Source organism: Trematomus bernacchii, unplaced genomic scaffold (assembly GCF_902827165.1).
Source record: "Trematomus bernacchii unplaced genomic scaffold, fTreBer1.1, whole genome shotgun sequence".
Classification (NCBI taxonomy): Eukaryota; Metazoa; Chordata; class Actinopteri; order Perciformes; family Nototheniidae; genus Trematomus; species Trematomus bernacchii.
Genome location: NW_022988007.1, coordinates 4,563,746 through 4,573,025, shown reverse-complemented (window position 1 = coordinate 4,573,025; position 9,280 = coordinate 4,563,746). Strand labels below are relative to the sequence as shown.

The 9,280-nt window shown below is 41.0% G+C and overlaps 1 protein-coding gene across 4 annotated transcripts in view; it reads left to right on the top strand.

The window, feature by feature from the left end:
• The first annotated feature begins 2,953 nt into the window (after positions 1-2,953).
• Positions 2,954-9,280, top strand: part of amot (angiomotin) — a 69,009-nt gene continuing 62,682 nt past the window's right edge. For 2 of the 4 annotated variants that reach the window (XM_034117295.1, XM_034117294.1), the window contains exon 1: positions 2,955-3,522. The gene's annotated coding sequence lies outside the window, so the exon portion shown is untranslated. Of the gene's footprint in view, positions 3,523-8,108; positions 8,174-9,280 lie in introns of those variants that run through there. The other 2 variants (XM_034117292.1, XM_034117293.1) reach the window with 2 other exon arrangements.

Sequence of the window (9,280 nt, the reverse complement as noted above, 5' to 3'; positions counted from 1 at the left end):
CAGACGTCTCTTTCCCAATGTTAGTCAATGAGAAAAAGTCTTTCCGGGCCCAGCGACTGATACAGAAGTGTAGTACCGCCGTTTGGCCACAACGAATATTTTCCTCAGAGTCTGGCGCACTTCCTGGGGGCTTGCTATAAATAGAGACCTGGATGAGGACTTCCTCTTCTTTGTCCTCAAACACCCACACCAGGATTGAGTGTTTGTTAGCTTTTCGCCATGTGTCTTTTCATTTACCAATGTAAGTAGAATCTTCTTTGCAATTTGGATGTTTGCACTTGAGTAACCTCAATGGTATTGAACAAATGTGTTGTTCAATTTAGTGATCAGGGGTTAAATTGGGCCGGGGCTGTCCGGGGCTAAGCCCCGGCACATAGGACGATGCTCTGACGTCATCACCCTCGCACATTTGTATTAAAAAATCTATATGTTAAAACTTTTCTCGTTCTTAATATAGACTATATTTAGGGTCGATATGTGTTGACTTTACTTTAAAATAGCAGATCTCTGTGACCGGATATAGTTTTTCGGCTTAGTGAACGTGTCTCTGCTCCGATCCCCCGATCTGTCCTGTAACACGGAGCCCGTTTCGTAAACCATTCTAAATGTATGTGTGTGTGCATAAAGCTGAGTGATAATCGGTCATAATAACACCACATTTGGTGATGATTCAATCGTTTACAGTGAAATGTACAGCATACTTTTGGCCATAATCTCGCAGCCCTACAAATGAACTGAGATTTCCACACAAATATTCTTTAGCAAGTGTGCAGAGAAATTTTGATTTAAAATAGCAATTTGAAGGTTGGATATGTGTATACATTTTTGTGTGTACATGAAAGGTGGGGTAGGTAAGTTTGAGAAACCGGCTTGAGATACACTTTTTGTTATATTCCATGGAATGCTCTTAACATCCCGATAGCAATGAATATCTTAAGTGCTTTGACAAAAAATCCATAAAAAAATGTCATCTGTGGAAGCCGTAGTACTGTAAAAAGCACGACCAATCATTTTAGCCGGCCCGGCTAAAATAACTGGATGGCCTACCTGTCTGTCAGCCTTCCATCTGTGCACAAACTTATCTCGTGCCCTCATTGGTCATGTGCGCATTCGTGTGTGTTGGAGGAGGGGCTCTATAAGGAAGTGGCAGATTTTCTCCGGTTGTGTATTTTCAAATTCTAGCGATCTCGAGCCGGTTTCTCAAACTTACCTACCCTACCTTTAATAATTTAAGATATAAATTAATTCCAATTTATTTGTAGTACTTTCTATTTGTATTGTGGCATCAATGTGTGCATTTGATACAGATAATGGAGCAGTTCCTTTAGGGCCTCATATACAGTATAGCCCTCAAGGTCTAATAATGAGATCCTCGACCCCCCGCCCCCCCCCCCCCCCCCCTCCACACAGAGCCCCCCCACATATCAAATCCCAATTTAACCCCTGGTAGTGATGAATATAATTTAGTCCCAATTTAATATAAATGATGGCAGACATATTTGTTAACTTTAATGTGCAAATAATATAAGTATTATTTTAATGTACTGTAATCAGTTTGTTTCACCTTTTCTACTAGAACCATTGGCAACAGCTACCATCTCAACAACTGAACACCCTGATAAATAAAGCAAAGAAATGGTAACTCTTGTCTCCTGGTGGTTTGTGGCTCCAGTCTGAACATTTATCTCCAACACTCTCTATGGTGCACCTGTAGAAGGTCAGGATGCTCTCTATGGTGCACCTGTAGAAGGTCAGGATCCTCTCTATGGTGCACCTGTAGAAGGTCCGGAGGCTCTCTATGGTGCACCTGTAGAAGGTCAGGATCCTCTCCATGGTGCACCTGTAGAAGGTCCGGAGGCTCTCTATGGTGCACCTGTAGAAGTTGCAGAGTATCTGGAGTCCATGTTGAACCTCTGCAGCCTGCGGAGGAAGAAGAGCCGCTGTCGAGCTGTTTTGGTGATGGTGTTTGTGTGATGAGTCCATGTCAGGTCCTCAGTGATGTGGACACCGAGGAACCTAAAGCTGCTGAATCCGTCCACCGTAGTCTTGTTGATGGTGATGGGGGCGTGTCCCTCTCTCTGCTGCTTCCTATAGTCCACATCAGCTCATTAGTTTTGCTGATGTTGAGATGAGGTTGTTGTCCTGCTGGCACCAACCTGGTTATCACGTTTCCTCAGTCTCACAAGCACTCCAGCCAGGGATCCCCCGCTTTCTTTTCCTCCTGCATTGTCAAAATGGAGTGGGTAATGTAATAATTGAACTGCTAAAATTGAAATGCAAGCTAAGGGAAAGAACAGCAGATTGAGTGACTTAGGAAATCATAAGTTACATGTTTTTTTTCTTGTGCCCATATTGGTGTAAAACTTGTACACTTCAACGACATTGCTATAGGTAAATGTGTGATTGACTTGGCATATGCCATCATCAGTATGTGAGTACTACAGTTCATACTGTGTATTGATAGAGCATATAATACTGTTTGAATAAATGTGGGGACTGGTTGTAAAAAAAAAAAGCAAGTAGAATTGGCAGCATTATTCTGATTTTAAACATCAGTTGGCGTTTAGTTGTTACGTTTCTTTTAACTAATTAAAATAAACATTTAATGTTGTTTAGTCATTCTTGATTTAATCTCTGCCCTTCTGATTTTGAGAGGAGGTGAAATGCTCTAGAGTAGACGGAACTAATGGGAGAAAAGTGCAGGCAGCAATTATAATTGTTCTATATTCAAGTTAACTGTTCAAATATTTCCTACCATTTAAAGCAGGCTAGTTTTGGAGCGATCGTCCGAAAATCCATTGGCATCCGTGTGCTGTTAGTCAAAATTCCGACATTTTCAGCAGAACATGAAGGCAACAGAGGAGATGACAGTCTAGTTTAAGTTTACAAAAGCCCCTTTGTCATTTCCCATTTTATACTCCTCCATATCCTCCAAGTTCCCTTTCCTTTTTTGTTGTTGTGCGTAACTGTGAGATGGACAAGGAACTTGGCAGAGTCCCCTGGTTAACGTAAACGTTCTAAAATCAAATTTGTAAGTCTTATTCTTAAAATAGCACGTGCTTTCACTGAATACAGTTGAGTATTCTATGTGTTAATTTAATAGTTTCACTGTAACGCATCTGTTTTTAAATGCAAGGGCTTTTCGATAAAAACCGACTTGATAATGAGGGAGGAGGGGTTTTCCTGCTCCAAAAAACTTTTCCTCTAGTTTTCGATGAGCTGCAGAACTGTAAGGAGAGGAGTAGGGGGGGGGGAACATTCTTCTAATACTGCAGAGCAGGCAGGGGGGAGCTTCCTGCCACTCCAGGCCTGCCGACTCTTTTTTTCGGTTAACATGACATGTACAGGGAAGGACGAATACTTTACGGCCGCTAACAATCTCCTTTCCTCGCAAACATTACCGCTGTGCTCGCGGGCCTGCGCTACACGAGGACATCGCGCTGCTCTGTAGAGACTGCAGACCAGGAGAGGAGAACTTAAAGAGAGTTTAAGGACCTGGAATCCAAACGGAAACACTGCAAGGTAAAAACGTTGCGTTTACTGCCATATAAAGTTAGGATGTTAAACAGATGGATTAAAATGTCTGTGGTCTCCCCGTGCGTAGGCTAAGCCTTAAGTGAAAACTTAAGGATAATCAGATTTTGTAGAGAACACTCTATGTTCAAGTAGGAAGTGTATGCTCATTTATCTTTGTATCATGAAGGCAATGAGAACTGAAGGTTGTTTTGGAATGTAATTATTCTTGTTCCATCTTGTTTTATCGTATATATTTTGATAATGTTTGTAGGTGTGTGGATTGTGTGCTGCATCAAATTGATTTCGTATTTTCCAGCGTAGATGCCACAAAAATGAAGTGTTTCAGGGGTTGGGGGAGTGTATGGAAAACATTTAAGTTGTTTAGCTGTTCATGTGCTCTGTTTAATCTGCTTAACTGGACATTTTTTGCCAGTGTTTCTACAATTCACTGACAGGCTTGTTAACAAAGCTTTGGTCTGTAGCACTGCAACATGTTGATAGCTTGTTAGTGCAATATCCAGCTTACTACATCAGCTGACCTTTGGCCTATAGAGAAGTCATCTTTATCACTGTTTGTTGACTGGACGTCTGGTATTCAGACTAGGAGAGTATGATTTAGAGTAGGATTAGTGGTTTCGAGACTTTGCTCACCTGAATTCATAATTAAAACATTTGTAACTATAATGCATTTCCTTAGTGGAATTTATCTGAATTTTATGTCTGAGATCATTTACCAATCATTTACCATTCTGTAATGATGGTGATAACATTAATTAAATGACATTTTCTAAAGTAATTTAACATAGCTGTACAATATGTGTATTGTTCTCTCTTACAGTTTGTCTGGTTGAAACGGAGAGATACATAATACCCGTAATTCGAGATAGACTGTATATGTTAATGCCTGTTAATTGCAGGTGTGTATAGTATTTTTTTTCTCATTATCTCAGGGCTTACCACAAGGATATGCAGTAGCCAGCCAGTAATCGGCTAGGGATTTGTTTTCAATATCAGTTAACACTATATTTTTTACTGATACACATACCCATGAATAAATATGTCTACCTTTTGCACTATTCCCACCCAATTCTTACAATTTAGTGAATAAATGTCATAAGAATTGGGCTTCTGCTGTGTTCTTGCCCAAATGTCTTTATCCGTTTAAGTACAAAGAGCACAAAGACAAAACTTGCTACAGTGAGATAATAGTTTTATATTTTACTCGCAGCATTAATTTAACTGACTGGGGATGTGGAAAATGAACTGTTACGGCTATATTTTTGACCACTTAATACTATCAATTTAACATTAAAACAACACAAAAAACTGAGGAGAATTAAGAGAAGCAGCCTGTCACTAAAAATAAAATGGTCCACATTAATGCTGAGTCCATGTGAGCGGAACTGAAGTTGTTGCTAACTCACTCTCACACAATCAGGTGGCAAGCAAGACACAATAACTTTGTTTGGCTCATTTATTCACCAACAGTCATTACACCGCAAAGTTCATACCATTTCGGCTTTCACACTCCCCTTTAGACACATGGCGGAACGCAGGGCTTAGAAATTATCTTTTTAGCTTTTATTGGCTACAACCTTGTTTGACTCCAAATGCTGGGTTTGTTACAAGTTCAGAAACTTCAAATAAAAGTTGCCAAGGATATATTTTAGGATTTGTAATTGAAGGTAATTTTAACTGTTCTTTTAAGAGGGCACATGTCAATGCTTATTCACAATTGAATGCCAATTTTCCACCAAACTAGTTCAGTTATAATTTTGTGCCAGTGCCAGTTTTGTTCACTGTTGGTCCGCAAGTTCAACCAACCTGCAGGAGCCACGTCAAGACGTCACCATTTATGTCACTGATTTTCTCAGCAACGGCAGTGTGAATATCATTCCCAACAACAACAATGGCGGACTGCGTCAAAGCTGTTCTTATGTTGCTCTTATTCTGACGAAGCCAGATTGTTTTGAAGAACGACTTCTACAACTTTATACTGTTCTCCAGATTGCCGTGGTTAAAAGTTCAGTTCTACTGCAGTGGTTCCCAAACCTTTTCTGCCAGGCTCCCCTTAGGTAATTGGACATTTTCTCGAGCCCCCACCTGAACCGGTTCCCATCTATATTGGTAGGATTAATTGTATATAGTTGTACAAACATTACATTTTCCCTGCTAATAATAACAAGTATCCGATTGGACGGTATCGGTATACCGTTAAGCCGCTGGACAAACGGTACTGCTATCGGTATATGAATTACGCTACTGCCTTAGTTTAAACAATTCTGGTTGGTTGGGAACCCTCATCCCGCGTGACGTATCCGGTTTGAGTACCACTCTGATTGGCCACTGTGAATGCCACTCGTCATCTCTCCTAACGGCGAGAAAAAAACACTGAAACTTGTTTATTTATTTATTTTTGGTTAATTTATAGTTGTGAGTGTGTCTGTGCTCCTGAATCAGCCTCTCCTGTCTCCCTCCTTTCCTCCCTTCTCCTCTTTGAGGCAGCAGCAAAGACTAGTTTTAGCTCTCAACAAGTTTTAAAAGTGTATCTTACCTTTTTTCACCTAGTTAACTTTTTTTATTTTTATTCATGCATATTTTACTAATCACTACCCCCTCAAATGGAAATATGTGTTTACATAAATGGTGACCAAACCGTTTGAGACCCACTGAGAACTTAGACTAAGTTAACTATCTAAAACACTCAGAGAGTCCTTTACCTCACCTGAGCTGAGGTTATCCCGAGCTTGAATGACACACTGAGACCAATCAAGGGCTTTGATTTATGATCTGTATGACAGTGGCCATGTCGGCAGGCCACATCATGTAGACAGCCAGTCACCCTGTGTGAGGCAGACCCACATTTGCGCAGCGTTGCGTTCACAATACATAAAAAAAAAAAAAAAAAATCCTCAGAAACCCCCCGGTCCTCCCGATGGCCAGTCCGGGACTGGGTACAGGAGGCGTAGAGCGAGGGATCATTATCCACAAGTTAATCGATCGCAGATGGCGTCGTGCTCGCGGACGAATAAAAAAAAAAAAAAAACCTAAATGGGTCGCGAAATATACTTGGGCGGCCCGCCCAAGTAAAGTCTGTGTGGGAAACCCTGAATTATAAATAATAAACGCAATATAATGGTTAGCCGACCGGAGCTTCCGGTTCAGGAGGTGCGCACTCAGCGTCTCGTTTTAACTGAAGTGTGTGTGTGTGTGTGTGTGTGTGTGTGTGCGGTGGTGCCGCCGGATTCTGAGGACAATTCGCATGGATACCCACCAGCATTATAAGGGCATTTTGACTTGTGAAGGCAAAACTGGTGTCCTCACAAGTTGCGCAGTGTAGAAGCACTTATCAACATGTAAATAAAACCCTCCCGCTTTTTCTCGGTATGTCCTAATAAACCCCCTATACCTGATTTCTAGTGTATATTTGTGTGTGCTCATTGTGTATAAAACGCTCGTACAGCCGATTCATGGTATTGCAGTTTCATACACATTTCCATCTCGTTTTACACACAATAAGCGCTTTTCATTGGCTGGACACACCTGCTCACTGATTCGGCGGCTAAAGACTCAATCAGGCAGGTTCTCATCAGGGATTGGCCAGCAGTCATCACGCGGGCAGGTTCTCATCAGGGATTGGTCTTTCAGCGTTCGGTCAATGTTTCACCAAGAAGCAGTAGCAGGAGGACATAGCTGAGGACATGGCTGACAGCAATGCGGTCTTTTAACCAAAACTGGTAAGTGATGTTTTTATCATGTATTTGAAACAAAATATAAGGATTTAAATGTTTGTTTGGTGGCTAGCTACAACCTAGCATAAAAATTGCAGCTGTTCGTTTATTACTTTGTTTGTCCGGCTCAGTGTATCGCCATGAGGCATGCTCCCCATCACTTTTCGTGTGTTTTAAAAAGTAATAAGATGAAGTTAGTTAGTTAGTTAGTTATTTAGCAAGTTAATCCTACCAAGACACTGCATTTGACTGGAAACGTTACATTAACCTTTAGCTCTGCCGTCAATTAGCACAGTTTAGCTTAGCATCTTAGTGTGCTGCGTGTTACTGTGCAGCCCTCACACCCGTGCAGCGGGCAGCCGTCAGCTGTTTCAAGGGAGCGGCTCCTCCGTGCAGAGGAGCGACTGCCGTGTTTTGCAAATAAAACGTGCACAGTATATATATATATACAGATCTCTAGACTCTTTTACCAAAACTGAATTCATAAATGTAGCTGAAAATATAATGATCAGTTCAAGCACTCTGCTGTCTCTCTACGGCAAAGGGAAAGGTGTGTCCCCATAAATGTGTGTGTGTTTGCCTTCAACTTATTATTTTTACACTCAAACAAAGGAAAATATTACACAGCAATCCACCCTTTTCTTTTAAGTTACAAGCAGCGGAAGACTTCACAGTCTCTGGTATTTTTGACAGTTGGCAGAGTAAACTCTGGTAAAGCAGTTACACGTATAAGGGAGCGGCTTAGTTCTGAGTGGCTGCCAGATCTACCTCACAGCCCCACCTGTCAGGATGAAGTGAGGTGAAATGGAAAGACAGTACAGCTGCCTTTAGACAGGGGGGAAAAACATTGGAAAAACTCATAGGTTTTCAACCAAATGTGTTTAGGAGAAGATACAGGAATTTCTTTTTTTGAGAGAAACAAACAGGTAGGAGACATTTTTAAAACTTCAAAGAATTAAAAACATGACGATTAAGGAAACAAAAACAAGGTTTTTCTGCTATTATGATGCCCTGACATTCTGGTGATTATTTTGTAAGTAGATTCACTTAATCTTATGTGTCTTGTTGTTTCTGTTTTTATTGGGATATGATTCTTCCGTAATTGACATCCAAACAATAACCTTAAATGAGTGATGACTAAAGAATGTGGTAGTGTGGAAAAGCATGTGCATACTTGCAACTCAAGACTGATAGACAACTGACTTTATTTTTCCAATTTATATTCTGAATTAGTTCAATACCAGTTAGAGTTACAGAGTACAGCCTTAATTCCCACGGAAGTCCAAACTTTAAAATTCTATGCCGGGATCAAAGTTCTTCCATCAATAAGATTACAGAAAGTCAATGTATGAGCCAGTTTCCTGACTGGCGATGAAGTTCTGATTTGAGGGCATGTTGTCACCAGCGATTTTCTACTGCAGTCCTGACTATCGATTTTAGTTCCTATTTTGTACGGTGGCCAATCCAAACCAGGCTGGTTGATTGCTTTGTATGATTGGTTTAGGAGTAGGGCTGCACGATTAATCGAATCGAAATTGCGATATCAGCTTGTGCGATAACATAACCGCAATAGGCTGCGATTGAATTAAATTAAAAATGTGCGTGGTGTAGACCCGATGAATGGGAGTCAAAGGCGGTGTGTTTAATATGGAACTCAACACTTCATTTTCCATTGAACTACACACACAAGAATGTACTAGCTGCATGCTACTGTGAAGCTGGAATGCTAACAACAGGAAACCGGAACACCAAGAAGGTTTCTAATTTCTGTAATTCCCCTCGACTCCTATCCTCGTGTCTTAGTCCCGCCCACAGGAGATGCGAGCGGAGGAGTCGAGGAGAGAGGAGTGGAAGCAGCAGACATCATTTTAAAGAGACGTCCATTAATGATGACAGGAGGCACAGCACTCTGTCTGATGGGCAGGACTGTGTTCATGACAACTTATATATTTACTTTAATTAATTGACAGTGCGGTATAATGAGACAATAACAGGCTACAGACTCTTTTATACTCCACTGTTGCCGCAGAGTT